This window comes from Mixophyes fleayi, chromosome 7 (genome assembly GCF_038048845.1).
Source record: "Mixophyes fleayi isolate aMixFle1 chromosome 7, aMixFle1.hap1, whole genome shotgun sequence".
Classification (NCBI taxonomy): domain Eukaryota; kingdom Metazoa; phylum Chordata; class Amphibia; order Anura; family Limnodynastidae; genus Mixophyes; species Mixophyes fleayi.
The window spans coordinates 29,045,282-29,060,412 of record NC_134408.1 but is presented as its reverse complement, the minus strand read 5'-3'; positions in this window follow the sequence as shown (position 1 = coordinate 29,060,412).

Here is a 15,131-nt window from a genome sequence, read left to right as displayed (position 1 = left end):
GCAAGAGTAAAGTAAATGGAAAATGTAGACTGGGATATAACAATAACCTACTAGTATACTGTTCAGGGGCAGACCTAGACCTTTTTTTTATCAGGGTGGCGATTTTGCATAGCCACGCCCCTCCTGTTTGGTTGGTCCTGGTCGGCACCACCCCCTTTTCCCCAACGGTCAGACCTCTCCACCGCAATTTAATGGGATGAAGTTTGCTGCTAAGGAGGGCGATTGCCGTGATTGCCCCACTCTGGCTCCACCAGTGATGCTATTCGACGTTGGGAGAAACCACACAAACACGGGGAGAACATACAAACGCCAAACAGATAGTGCCCTGATCAGAATGAAGTTAATGGCCCCCAGGGCTGTGGGGCAATGATGCTAACCACTGTGCCACCACGGCCCCCTAGCCTAGTACACAATTAAAGAACGGAAAACATCCATCTCTAGTGGTAATTATGCTCCTCAACTGATAGATTGTTTTTGGTGAAGCGCTGTACAGAGAACTCACTCACATCAGTCCCTGCCCCATTGGAGCTTACAGTCTAGAGAGAGAGAGAGACTAGGGTCAAATTTTTTGATAGCAGCCAATAAACCTACCAGTATGTTTTTGGAGTGTGGGAGGAAACCGGAGCACCCGGAGGAAACCCACGCAAACACAGGGAGAACATACAAACTCCACACAGATAAGGCCATGGTCAGGAATTGAACTCATGATCCCAGCGCTGTGAGGCAGAAGTGCTAACCATTTAGCCACCGTTGCTCTCTAATGCATTAATATATGCATTAAGTGTTCTTGGCACCCCCTGGTGGTTGCGCCAGCCCTACTGGTGTCCAGTTAACCTGTACACTCAGCATGTGCGCAGATACTGCGGCAATAAAAGGACTTTGAATTGGATTTTGGTGAGTGTTACCACTACCATCATTTTTGTCTTTGCTAATAGTAAATAAGTTGAGTTTGGAAGCAGAGAGTTTTGTACAGAGAGTAAGGGGTTATCCTGAAGGATCTGCTAAGGCCAATCAATAGATGAACAATCATCCATTGATAACAGTAGAACAGCGCCACCAAGAGGATTATGTGTTTATTTACAGTTTGTACAGTTCTATGTAAAATGTTGCCACTTTCTAAATACTGCAGGATAATATTTATTAAAACATCAGCAAGTAGAACACATGCCAGCAAACAATCAGATGTTCGATTTTATTGATCTGAATACACTAGACTGCTAAAGCGGATATCTGTTTTGTTGAGGGTCAACACCCATCATTGCTCTTCCAATCATCTTACTGAATACGCTTCAGTGTGTCATAAAAAATGTAGCATTCTTCCAAATGTCAGTCACACATTATAATGAATTTATTTTAAACAAAAGTAAATTTAGTCAAATTTCGAGCATGCAGAAACTTGAACCAAACACGATGCAGACTTCAAATGAAATGGGATTTTGTCCGACGGTAACATGACACAATGCATTGTGTAAAGCTTCTGCCTGAATTAACAAGTTGTTCTCCAGGATTATTAGATTAACCACATACTAAGTAATTCATCTGCTTGCGCCTGTTCAGTACATAAAAGCGTCTGAGAGTCAAGAAACAACCATTGCAGTTTACAGATGTGTGTCTTGCTGTTAACAGTCAGCAGGTTTCCTTTGCAAAACAATAAAAAAAAAAGACATTTCCTGACTTAAGATAAGATGAAACATCTGTTATATTTTCTGAGATGTGGTATTATTATGCTGCTGAGCCCTTCTGACCAAGATCTATATCCATCAATAACTATATTCCTTTTAGCTGTACTAAAAGCCGTCATGGAGGTGGCTGACACTATGGTTTACAAGAGACAGAATGCTTTTTACAAGTAAGGTTTAGTTTCGATGAAGAGCAAAGTATATAGGAATACAATATTTTATGCAAAACACAATGAATTGACTTTGCACAGTAATGTATATTCTGTTCTTTTTCCACTAATAAGATAAGACACCTACAACTGAGGACATTTAAATCGATGCAAACTGGCCAAAACATTTGTTGATGACATACATGGAGAAAACAGTTAGCATCACATGTTAATAACCATAAATATATATCTGTACATTTTATAACTTACTTAACAGCCCCAGAAGTGTGAAGGTCCCGGACGTCTTTCATTAACAGTGGCTCAGTGGTTAGCACTTCTGCCTCACAGCGCTGGGGTCATGAGTTCAATTACCGACCATGGCCTTATCTGTGTGGAGTTTGTATGTTCTCTCTTTGTTTGTGTGGGTTTCCTCCGGGTGCTCCGGTTTCCTCCTACACTCCAAAAACATACTAGTAGGTTAAATGGCTGCTATCAAAATTGTCCCTAGTCTGTGTGTCTCTCTCTCTGTCTGTGTGTGTATGTTGGGGAATTTAGACTGTAAGCTCCAATGGGGCAGGGACTGATGTGAGTGAGTTCTCTGTACAGCGCTGCAGAATTAGTGGCGCTATATAAATAAATGGTGATGATGATGATGATGATGATGAACCACCGTAATTTTTTATACTCAAGAGTACAGCTACACTAATACCATCTTCCCAATTAGGACCTTGCCTTTGGGAGGGGAAGAAGGTACCTTTTATCATACCCCTGTGCTCACTTACAGAGAAGGGGTAATTCATACTTACCAACTTTTTAGTCTTCCCCTTGGGGATCTCTCGGAAGGGAGGTAAAGAGTCAGGGCAGATGGGGCAAAATCGAATAATGACGAAGTAATGAAGTGAACGTACCCCGCAGGGGGTGGGGCCAGAATGGTGCGTATCTCTGAATACACAGCATATTGAACCTTGAAGTGGATGGGCTACAGCAGAAGACCACACCGGGTTCCATTCAAGTTAGCCAAGAACAGGAAACTGAGGCTACAGTGTGCACAGGCTCACCAAAACTGGACAGTTGAAGATTGGGAAAATGTTGCCAGGTCTGATAAATCTTGATTTTTGTTGTGACATACAGATGGAAGGTTCAGAATTTGGTGTAAACAACATGAATCCATGGACCATCCTGCCTTGTGTCAATGGTGGTGGCAGGTGGTGGTAGTGTAATGATGTGGGGAATATTTTCTTGGCACACATTAGGCCCCTTAATACCGACTGAACATTGTTTAAATGCCACAGCCTACTGAGTATTGTTGCTGACAATTTGCATCCCCTTATAGTCACAAAGCATAAACAATAGCTCCCCAAAGGATAACATTTCACCAATATCAACCCAGAGAATGAAAATTTACCAGTGGATCAAATATCATTAATACCCCATCAAGAGATCAAATTTTACCAATACCCCCTTCCCCCCCCAAAAAAAAAAAGATAAAATGTCACCAATACCATCCCAAAGTAAAACATTTCAGCAATACCCTTCACAAAGGATGAAATTTCACCAAAACCCCATAAAGGTTCTAATTTCACCAATGTCCCTCCAAAGTATTACATTTTATCAATAGAGCCCCCATCCAAAGCAGCAGTTTTCATCAATACTTCCCAAAGAGATATATTCCATCAATACCACTCAGAGGGGCATATTTAATTCTCGGCGGAAACGCCGAAAATCTCGCGGTCCGCGCACGATTACCGTTATGACTGTAATCGTGCGCGGAAAAACAGTTAATACGGTAATTTACTCGCTGGATTTCAGCTCGCAGCGAGCTGAGCCGCGAGCTGAAATCCAGCTACATATTATCGTATTAACTGTACTAGTTTTTCCACGGCGCGGAAAAACAACAATTGAATATGCCCCAAAGGATACAATTTTACCAATACCCCCCCAAAAGATCAAATTAAATCAATACCCCCTCAAACAATCACATTTCACCAATACTATCCCTAAGGATGAAATTTCACCAATATTCCCACAAAGTATCAAATTTTCACCAATACCATCCAAAGAATAAAATGTCACCAATCCCCCCAAAGCTTAATTACCAACCCAATGGATCAATTTTCCTCAATATCCCCCCCCAAGCATCATTTTTCATCAAACTCCCCCTTAAAGCATCTCTTTTCATAAATAACCCTCAAAGCAACAATTTGTCACAAACATCCCTCAAAACATATTTTTTTATTGAAGAAAATTGATGTTTTGGGAGTATTCTTGAAAAGGAATGCTTTGGGGGGTTGTTTGGAGAAATTTGACGCTTTGAGGGACATTGCTGGAAATTCATGCTTTTGGGTATCATTGATAAAATTGTATGATTTGGGGTCATATTTGGTGAAAATGAATGCTTTGGGAATATTAATGAAAAGATTGATTTCAGGGATATTGGTGAAAATTGATTTAGGGGGCATATTGATGAAAGTAATGCTTTAGTGGGGTACTGATGAAAATTCATGCCTTGGAGGGTGTCGAGAAAAAAGAATTCTTTGAGGGTGGGTATTGATAACAAGGAATGCTTTTCATGGGATGTTAGTGAAAATGTATACTTTGGGAGGGGGTTGGTGAAAATTAATAATTGGGGGAATTGATGAAGGGAGACTCTAGGGAGGTGATGAAAATTGATGTTTTGGGAGTATTTATTATTATTATTATTATCTTTAATATTTAAGGCGCCACAAAGGGTCCGCAGCCCCGTACATAACACAACATGATACAGAACAAACAAGAATAAAAATATATACACAGATACAGGTAACATGGTAATGCAAATCAAATTATTACTGGTACAATGAGTGAAAGTGATGGTAGAAATCAGGGAGAAGTAGGCCAAAGCTTAAGAAAACAGGGCTAGGGAAGCAGGCCAAGAGGTACAGAGGGTGAAGGAACAGTAGAAGGAGCACACAAGTAAAAGAGGACCCTGCTCCTGAGAGCTTACATTCTAATGGAAAGGGGGAGACACAAATAGGGTGGTACAAACTGCTTTGAGGGGTTTTGATGAAAGGTAATGCTTTAGGGGGGATTATGAATAGGTATGCTTTGGGGAGGTGTTGATGAAAATGTGTGTTTGGGGAATGCTGGTGAAAATTGATGTATTGGGGGATTATTGATGGAAATTGAGGGTTTGGTAGGGTATTGATGAAAGTTGATGTTCTTGGAGGCTATTGATGAAAATGGATGGTTTTCCTGGGGCAGGGAGGTTGAAAATGATGCTTTAAGCGGTTATTGATAAAAATTGATAATTGGTGGGAATCAATGAAAAGAGATGCTTTGGGGATTATTGATGAAAAAGTTCCTTTGGGGGGTTTTGGTGAAAATTGATACTATGGAGGATATTGATAAAAAGTGTTGCTTTGGGGGTCTATTGATGAAATGAGATACATACGCTTGTTGAAAATTGATGCTTTTGGGGGTGTTTGTTTAAAATTAATGCTTTGGTGGAATATTATTTGGAATGCTTCGAGGAGTGTTAGGGAAATTCTTGCTTTGGGTCTTATTCACCAAAATTTACATCTGGCAGTATGCATTTGGGTAGAAAGGGTTCTCCTAGCAGCTATCAAACCCGGATTCGTCCGTTAGACTGCCAGATGGGTGAAGTGTGATTCTACAAAACACGTTTCCACTGCTCTCAAGTCCAATGGAGGTGTGCTTAACACCACTCTAGTAGACATTTTGCATGGTGATCGGAACATTATGTCTAGCTGCTCGACCATGGAAACCCAATGAAATTCACGTTAAACAGTTTTTGTGCTGACCTTGCTTCCGAAGGTAGTCGGTGTGAGTGTTGCAATTGAGGACAGACGATTTGTAGGCACTCAGTGCTTCAGTACACGGTGGTCTCATTCTGTGAGTTTGTGCGGTCTACCGCTTGCTGGCTGAGTAGTTGTTGCTCCAAGACATTTCTTTTTCACAATAACAGCACTTACCGTTGACCGAGGAAGCTCTACCAGGACAGACATTTCATGAACGGACTTGTTGGAAAGGTGGCACCCTATGACACTGCCACATCAAAAGTTACTGAGCTCTTCGGTACGACCCATTCTACTGCTAATGTTTGACCATGGAGGTCATGAATAAAAAGGGGAATTATACCATAGCAGTGGATTGTAAAAATACAAAAATAGAGTTAAAGAAATACATAGGAAACAAAATAATTATTTGACAGTTTTATTGGTTATGAAAGAGGAAGGTAAGAGAGATATATGAAGTAATGTGATATTAATCTATGGCGCGCCGGAATGAATGACGTATGTCCCAAGATAGACAGTGTTATAAAGGATATTTACTCCACATGTATTACATAAAGGATAGAGAAAAGACACCTAGGGGCATATTCAATTAAGATTCCGGTCCGCGGGATCGCGCCGCGAACTTAATCCACGGTACCGCAATAACGCACAGGGTTGCGTATGAAAATCTGCGTTATTGCGGTACCATATTACCTGCAATAGTGCGCATTTTCCGCGGTAAGGCGCGTTACCGCGGACCGGAACCCTAATTGAATATGCCCCCTAAAATAGAAAATTTAAAAGGGAAGATTAACTTAAACTAGTGGATTAGTAAAATCATAATAATTTCAGGGAAGATATATCGGTTTACATGCTAACACAACAAACTAATATTCTTATGTAAGGATATTATGGTAAAAATAGCTGTGTATGTAGTTTTATGAAAATTACCCATAGTTAGGTAACAGAGGTACAGTCAAGAGACTGAAGTTTATCTGAAACAAAACAACTGTTGTGTATGGAAAAAGTACTGCAACAAGCGGATCTGAAGAAACATTTCCATGTGAATATGGGTATAAGTATGCTATGGATATATGGTACTTGCCGTATGCAGACAGTCATGACAGATTGCAGAATACACACATGCATACGTGCAATATAAAGTCACAGAACGCATGCATCAAGCAAAGTTCTATAAAATAAAGAACGAATACTCTAAGCATTAATAAAAATACGTGCTTTTTTTGTTTTGTTTTTTACAAGAAATACGTGAATCATGATGTTCTTGATGTGTACTATACATACAATGTATTTTTATAGTTTCTCTAACTTGCATACACATGTTCTGGCATAAAAGTGTGGCAGTCATCACTATCACTCTGCACTTACACCTGCCTTGTAGCTGGTGCAAGAGATACTGTGAGAGGGTGCCCCCCAGAGTCTGTGAAGAGGGTGAAGAAAAGACTCACCTGTCCAGGGATCCGGCAATGGTAAGTTCAGCTTCTTTTTTCCAGGTCCCGGTAAATGCGAAACGGAATCGATTCGCTGCCAGCCAATCGGTTGCTGGAAGGGTGAGCCAATCAGGGATCACCTCTGGTCATTTGACATTTTAGCGCCACGGAGAGCCAATCACCAGTTTGCGCCCACGCGACGGCTATTATGACGCCATCCCGTGTGGCACAATTTCAGTGTGACGACAAGAGTCAAACGGAGAAGATCTTCAGGAAGAAGACGCCACGGTCAAGACAGAAATTGTCGGGAACAACCAAAAATACGCCAGAAAGAAGAATGAAGCGTGTGGATACAAGAAAAGAAGAAAGAAGACGACAGACGCAGCAGTCGGAGGGTTGTGGGATCAAGCTAGAAGACTGCTGAAGCTGTCTAGAAGAAGCAGGAGCGGGAAGCAAAAGAGCCGTCACGGTTCCTCCCTGCTGCCAACGAAAGCTGCCAGAGTCAGGTAAGGCCCTTTGGCCATCCCTCTCCAGGCCCATGCCTACAATCTATCTTGCTTACACTTTGGGCACTATACCCGCAGCAGTGGGCATAAGACCCTGTGTAATTAGGTGTGCTTAGGTAGTTTCTCTGTGGGCGCATTGCGCACGTGTAAGTTCAGGACTGTTGTGTAATTTAATTTCAGGCTTAGCCTGTGGTGCAAGTTAATTGCAGAATTAGACTTTAGCTAAGTAAAGTACAGGATTAACTTGTGAGCACAGATAGGAGGTACACTGCCATTGTGAGACCGCGCTCAGTCTGTCCCCCATGTATTGTATTTTAGGTGACCATGGCGTAGTGCGCCCTTCCACTGTACTTACTGAATTGTATTGAACAGTATTCTTACGTAGTATGCCCCCTTCCAGGACCCAGAAGTCAGGCCCACACTAAAGGTAGGCTTTTGTTATCCATACTCCCTGTGTCTCCCTTGTGATTGGTGTCTGTGAACTGTGGGGTAGCCCACGACACCCAGTGCTAGGAGTTTATAATTGCGCAGAATTTGGTCACATAGTTTGGTTGTTCGGACCACGGTGCTGTTATTGTAGCGAGCACTAGTGTCGGAAGCACAAATTAGCCTGGTAGACAGCATTGTGGGATTGTGGGTGGGCTGTCTTGTGTCGCCCTTTTTTCTAGATGCCGATCCCGGGAGTGCAGACAATCAATAAACAGAACATGGTGTTTACCCGATGAGCATCCTCTTTCCGTTTCACCTGTCTCTCTCTTGGTAGGGCCCTGACCACCACATCGATGAGTCGAATACACAGGCAGGATACTTCCCTGTCCCAAATATCCATAGTCCAGCACCCATTCGACGAATCGAGGTGTCGTCCATTGCCGACACCTTGATTTGTCCATACAAATCGAGGTGTCAATGAGAGGATTACCGTAGATGACCCATTCTTTCCACTCTGTGTCCATACCCTTCAGTCATTTTTTGTGGTTTGTTCCTAGACTGAAGGTGTGTGGAGCCGTGCTGAGGAGTCTGTACGATGGAATGTTGTGTCCGTCTGTCCTTCACTGCAGGTGCTACAATGCAGCTTAAAAACACGTACCTCAGAGAAGCCCAGAGCTTCAATCGGATGAATGTACGTGTGCTCAACTTCGGCCTGCCCTTACTGTATATCATCTACATGCTTCCATCCCTTCCTGCCCCCATTCCACACTTCAAGTTCAAAGTGTCATTTGCGACTGGACATAAATTGCATGCAATTGTGTACACTGGCGTAAGGTCTATGTTTGATCATGTGCATAGCAATTTCATGCAAGATACAACACGCAGAGTGACTTAAGCCGGAGGATGAAGCAGGTCCAAAGTCACAGCTGGGACTTAAAATGTAGATTAACAGAATCCAATGATATGTTGCCTCTAACTGTACACTTTTTGCTGCTTACAAAGGGACGGGAGACAAATTCCACTCCAGCCAATCCGATTATTATTATCATTTATTTGTTAGGCGCCACAAGGTATCCGCAGCGCCGCACACAGTACTAACAGTAGACTATACAGGGTGAAACCATACAGAACAATGAACAAAAAGTACCAATACTTCAGAAACTCCGGCCAGTCATATGCAGTAAAGACGGAGCGGAAGAACAGGTATGGAGACATTATAGAGATTATAATACCGGACAGTACATAGGAGGGTTGAGGATTCTTTTACAGCTGTAATTATTGCATTCTGCAGTGCACAATCCCTCTATATAACACCAACCAACATTGGATCTCCTCTGATACTTCCCTGGGAATGTCGCTAACATAGAGAATATTTAATTATTAAATGGAATGCAAAAGTATCAGTAAATAACCAGTTACATTAGCACTGAAAGGCTTAGAATATAAATATGTAGATTTTTTTTTTCCAAAATTGCTCAATTTCCTTTTTGTTTTTCCGTTTCTCTTTTTTTTTTTTTTTTTTTTGTAACATCATAAACATTTTATTTGAGTTCCAGGGAAGGCTGTATAAATCATTATCAGGCTTAATGGTCAAAGCTGGTTTTAATTATATAAATAGTGATTGGTTAAGAATTGGGGATGTTATAGACATTTGTGGTGAAATAAATGTAGGTTCCTGGTTATTCCTGGGTTCTAAATATGATATGTCCTCTGCATGATATATCAATGTGACAATATATATCTGTATATGCATATGTCATTAACACAGGGTAATATTCACCTAGGACATTAGCAAACGGTTCTTCTGCAAATTATTAGTGCAAAAAGTAAGGAAGGACTCCAGGTTCATTTAGACGTTACCCTCCTGATGGCATAATTTAATGATTGGTGACTTTTATTGGTATTACAAAAGAAACCTAACATGGGGAACCGACCGGAAGTATCGAGTCGTTCATGGGCGAAAAATGGCATCAGCCAATGACTACTATCGCTATGTGTGTGTGTGTGTGAAGTCACAGCCCCACGGTGAATGGCATATCTCCCTAACCAATGAAGTGTCAGATCTGTCCAATTTAACCACACATGTATGTGGCCAAAATAAATACAGATCTGACAATCCAGTCAAAGAGCCAGATGGCATCATACGTGGCCATCTTATTATCTGCGGCTGATCTGTGAATACAGAGGAAACCTCTTCAGTGCCCACTCTTGTGACTTGTTGTTGGAACAAATGTCATAAATCAATGAACTGGTTGTAGTCCACCTTGGTTTCAAGTTCAGAGATGTCCTGATCTTCTCACAGTTCTAGCTGATCCTAAAATGTCTGGACCGTGGCACCAGTGTGGCTTACTTCAACCGACTGGGTACAAACTAGTTAAGACCCCCCTCCCCCCCAAAAAAATAAAAATTGTGCCTTGGGTGTAACATTTTAAGTAATACATCAATGCGGGATATTACTTACCTGGGATCTGGCGTTCCATAAGGTCCATAGGCCACACGGCTCGGCAGTGGCAGACATCGGTGGGCCTTATGGGATGCCAGAACCCAGGCCAACAGTAGCAAGGTGTTAATAACACGCTACCTGTATTATAACAGCCAGTCTTGGTAGGTACTAGAAGATCAGCAGACAGCAGGACACCTACCAAGGCGTCCTTTCTTCCTATAGGCAGTGTGTAATCCTACAATATGCCATCTGCTGAAGCAATGATCATGACATTAGGGAACTTGCCAGATGGAACCACAGACATCACATAAGTAACATTCTACTTTAATACTTATAAAACTCAACCTAAAACCAGAATTTTCCGTTTTGGGTGGAGTTACACCCATAAAATCCCAGTCTGACATTATGTACTAACATGCACTACATCGAATAACCTTAAAAAACACTAAAATCATTAAATTCCTATATGAAAATTGCTATTGGTCATAAAAACTGTTCATGGCATAAAAATGTTTGAATTGGTGTACTCATGCATCCGTTAACGCTTATTTCAGTGGGTGTGAAATGTGTTTCCATTGTATGCTAATGCAAGGCAAGTATTAACAGAACATAATTACAAGTCTGTATTGGCAAGCAGTCTCTACCTGCATCAAAAGCAGGAATACGTGTAAAAAAAGTGAGATAACAGCAAATCTATCTCTGTTATTGGATGTTTAATTAGTTTCAAATCGCAGCTGTCATAGCTGCAGGGTGTTGATTCCTTCATACTCAGTTAACAATGAAAATCAAAGGATCTCATTCTTGTCAGTTACCCTGTATAATAAATATAGAGCGCATTGTCACTGAACCCCCGGAATGTGGCGATTTCAGCCAATGGCAACAGTTACTGTGAGAGAAGTCTTATTACAGAGTCATATAAGAATATATCTAGTAGCGTACAGTCCATTGGGCTGTCCCCATAGGCTGCAGGTGAGTATCAACCCCTTTAATTAAAAATGATCTGTCATAAAAGGAATGTATAGTCAGACAAATCAAGTGCAACTCATGGCAAACTGTGTAAATGTCCTGATCAAAAATCCTTGAAACTCCATTTTCTTCATATCTGGTTAAATGTGTCAACGTAACATACATAGCTACTGGACTGCTATCTAGTATTGAGATTAATAACTGTCTTATAGAAGAAAATTTATCAAGCTGTGGGTCTGAAAAAAGTGGAGATGTTGCCCATAGCAACCAATCAAATTCTAGCTGTCAGTTTGTAGAATGTACTAATTAAATGATAACTAGAAACTGATTGTTCGCTATAGGCCACATCTCCACTATTTTAAACCCACAGCTTGATAAGTTTACCCCTTAGTGCCCTTCTCCAACTATTTCCGAAACCTAGGGCTTCCGTATGTCCACACTTTCTTAGGACAGTACAACTTTTGGGCTCTGGAATACTATTACAATATGTACCTGCTTTATTTTAATGTCAGAATGTGCTGAAACTTGTAGTCCCGCAGCACCCCAAGAGCCACAAATAGCATCCTTCTTACCAAAGTATGGGCTCATGTAAGTGCCATTGAGATGAGTTAGGAGTGTACAGATTTGTTTTTATTATGGCCCAAAATGGTACAATCTTCGTTACTTTAAAATCTCGCCAGCAGAACGCAGGGCTAGCACGTCTAAACACCACTCATCTGCACAAACCGTCTCTCAATTGGAAGGATTATCCTCCAACAGTATCCCTGCATTTGAAATTGAACAATGAAAATTATTTAATATTTTTTATTGATGTTCTATCTGTCTCCATTACAAATGCTCATAGCCATTCTCATGGTAAGACACAAACCCCTCACCCTGCCTTCACCTTAATACTGGCAAGACATATACTAGATTTGGGAGGTCCAAAGATACAGCACAAACATCCCCATTACAAACTATTACTAATGGAAAATATGTACACGTATCATTTAGGCTACACCCAGAGTTGGCATGTTACCACAAACCAGCATCAATCATGCTGGCTCATGAATATACCTCGTTAGTCCTCAAGAAGAACCACAAGTCTCAGCAAACAAACCAGCAGTGACTTCAGTACTGAGCGTGACAGGAATCTGATGAACAATAAGCATTCTGGGATTCAATTCATGTATCAGGACTTTGATCCGTCCGTTTAGCTGTTTTTTAAGTATCCCCTCTCCATGGTACCATGGTGCCTGCTGGTGGCTACAAAATAAATTGAATGAATGGTAGACGGAATACTATGTTCTATTTATGGATGTAAGAATTATTATATTGAGACATGTATAGAGAATATGGGAAAGTGCACCAGGTTTACATACCCGGTGCGCTGACTTGAGAGGAATGTTTCATTCATATTATATACCGATTTGTTGACATTCCCTAACATGTATTAATATACTTCACAGCTTCCTTTTTTTAATTTAATTTGTGTGAATACTTTCCACATGCAAATTAATATTGAATTCCCCTCTTTGTTCATCGTGACTGATTGATTCTTGGGATCCCTCTCATGATTGCTGTAACATGACTGATATGATCAGTACTTTCTGTGCTAGGACAGTGCTGTTAAATTGGTTCTCGTGAGCAAAATATGTCCAGTTGCCAATTTTGGAGAAATCGGTTTCCCAGCTAGCACTTCAATGCTTCCCAACACTTGATCTTTGGGATTTTATAGGGCCAAAAATTGTACAAATGTTAGTGGTCAAGAGTTCAATTCCAGAGAAAGGCCTTATCTGTGTGGAGTTTGTATGTTCTCCCCGTGTTTGCGTGGGTTTCCTCCGGGTGCTCCGGTTTCCTACCACATTCCAAAAACATTCTGGTAGGTTAATTGGCTGCAATCAAATTGACCCTAGTCTGTGTTAAGGAATTTAGACTGTAAGCTCCAATGGGACAGTGACTGATGTAAGTGACAAGTATTCCCTGCACAGTTCAGTGGTATTGGTGGTGCTATGTAAGTGATGATGTGGTAATGGAGCAATTTATCAATTGACTGAATCTGGGCTGCTCTGATAAAAACTACTCTAGCCACTGATTGCAGAGGTGAAAGTGTCTTTCTGGGTTCTGTGCCGGTCTACTTTCTGCGCATGAGGGCCAATCAGGACACACACATGCACAAATTGTGAACTGGTGGAGGGGAGTCCAGCCTGCCAGGGAGGGATCGGATGATCCCACTCCAGCTAGGCTCTTACTATATGGGGATTAGCTGTTAACCCCCCATCTGAAGATGGCGTTAGGCTGGGTACACACTGGAGGTTTTTCATATGATCTTCGTGCCAATAAGCCGTCATCCGACCGTTTGGTTACATATCGTGTGATTGTGTATAGTGACACGATGATCTTAAGTCGTCCCAAAGTGCCGATCATCGTTTTATTTGGTTGGTCACACTGTTTAATATTTTTCAACCAATCACCAACCGATCATGTAGTGTGTATGCACTCATCCTCACGATTTCCATACAGTTTTCAGAGTCACGCTCTTTTCAGCTGATGCTAGCTATGAATGTCCCAGTGAATAAATGTAGAGAGTGCTGTAGAAGGAATAAGTCATTTGTTCATTCTGAGACAGAAAGTTTTGTTTCAGAGTCACAGAAGCCAAAGAAATGTGTTAGAACATGTGTATAGCTATAACAAGACGGTTATAATCAATGTGACAAGAATGAATATTTTGCTGTCATTCTCTGAAGACCAGAGGACCAGATGAAGAGCACAGATCTGAAGGTAAATCGTGTCAGTGTGTATGGATGAATCGTCAGACTGATCGGACTTTCAGTCGTAGGTATAATCATTTGAGGACACGTCGGTCAGAAAATTCTTCAGTGTGTACCTAGCCTTAGCTAAAGGAGACAAGCTCCAAAAAGCTAATCATTTTGAAGCTTGTTAAAATGAACAAGACTGCAGTTCCCATAGAGGATACAGTATATGAGGACTGCAGTAGTGAGAGATAATTTAGTGAATGCTGGAGACATCTGTTACATTGTTGTTAAATAGCCCAACACTTACATTTGTCTTAATCATCATATTTGTCTTGAGCAAAATAATGTTTGATAAATAGACCCTTGATCCTTTATTAACATGTAAATATACAAAATAAAAGCACAACACCAATTTTTTCATACTGTTATCCCCTGAGTTAAAACCAACAATGAATAGGAACAATAATCTATTCAAAAAAACGGAGACCAGACAAATAACTATTACACAATTAAGTCCTTTAAAAGGTGCATGACATGGTGGATTTTGTTTATTTGATGCATGTATAATTCATCAATGATGAACTTTACCGACAGAGCCGAATGTCTATTGGTCATAATGCATGCACTAACCCTCCTATCGTTGCTTTTATTTCCTGCAATTATAGGGTGGGCTTAAAGATGTGATCTTGGCCACAGCTAACCATGTGGGCCATTAGACCAGGGTGTGGCCTAGGAAAATGGAGGGTGTGGCCTATTTAGTGACTAGTCCCTGTTATTTTTCAATTCATTAATTTGGAATGTTGGGAAGTTTGGTGTGATGCTTGTTGTTTCCACGACAACTATTTCACTTTCCTCAGTGCTGTATGTACTTTGTAACTGCAGTGCTGAGATGTCTTATCATGGAATATAATAATATCCTGTGCCTCTTGATTGACGAGACATTTCTATTGAATTTAAGCTGTCTGAGTCCAAAGTATCTCATTTTCACACTGGTTCCCAA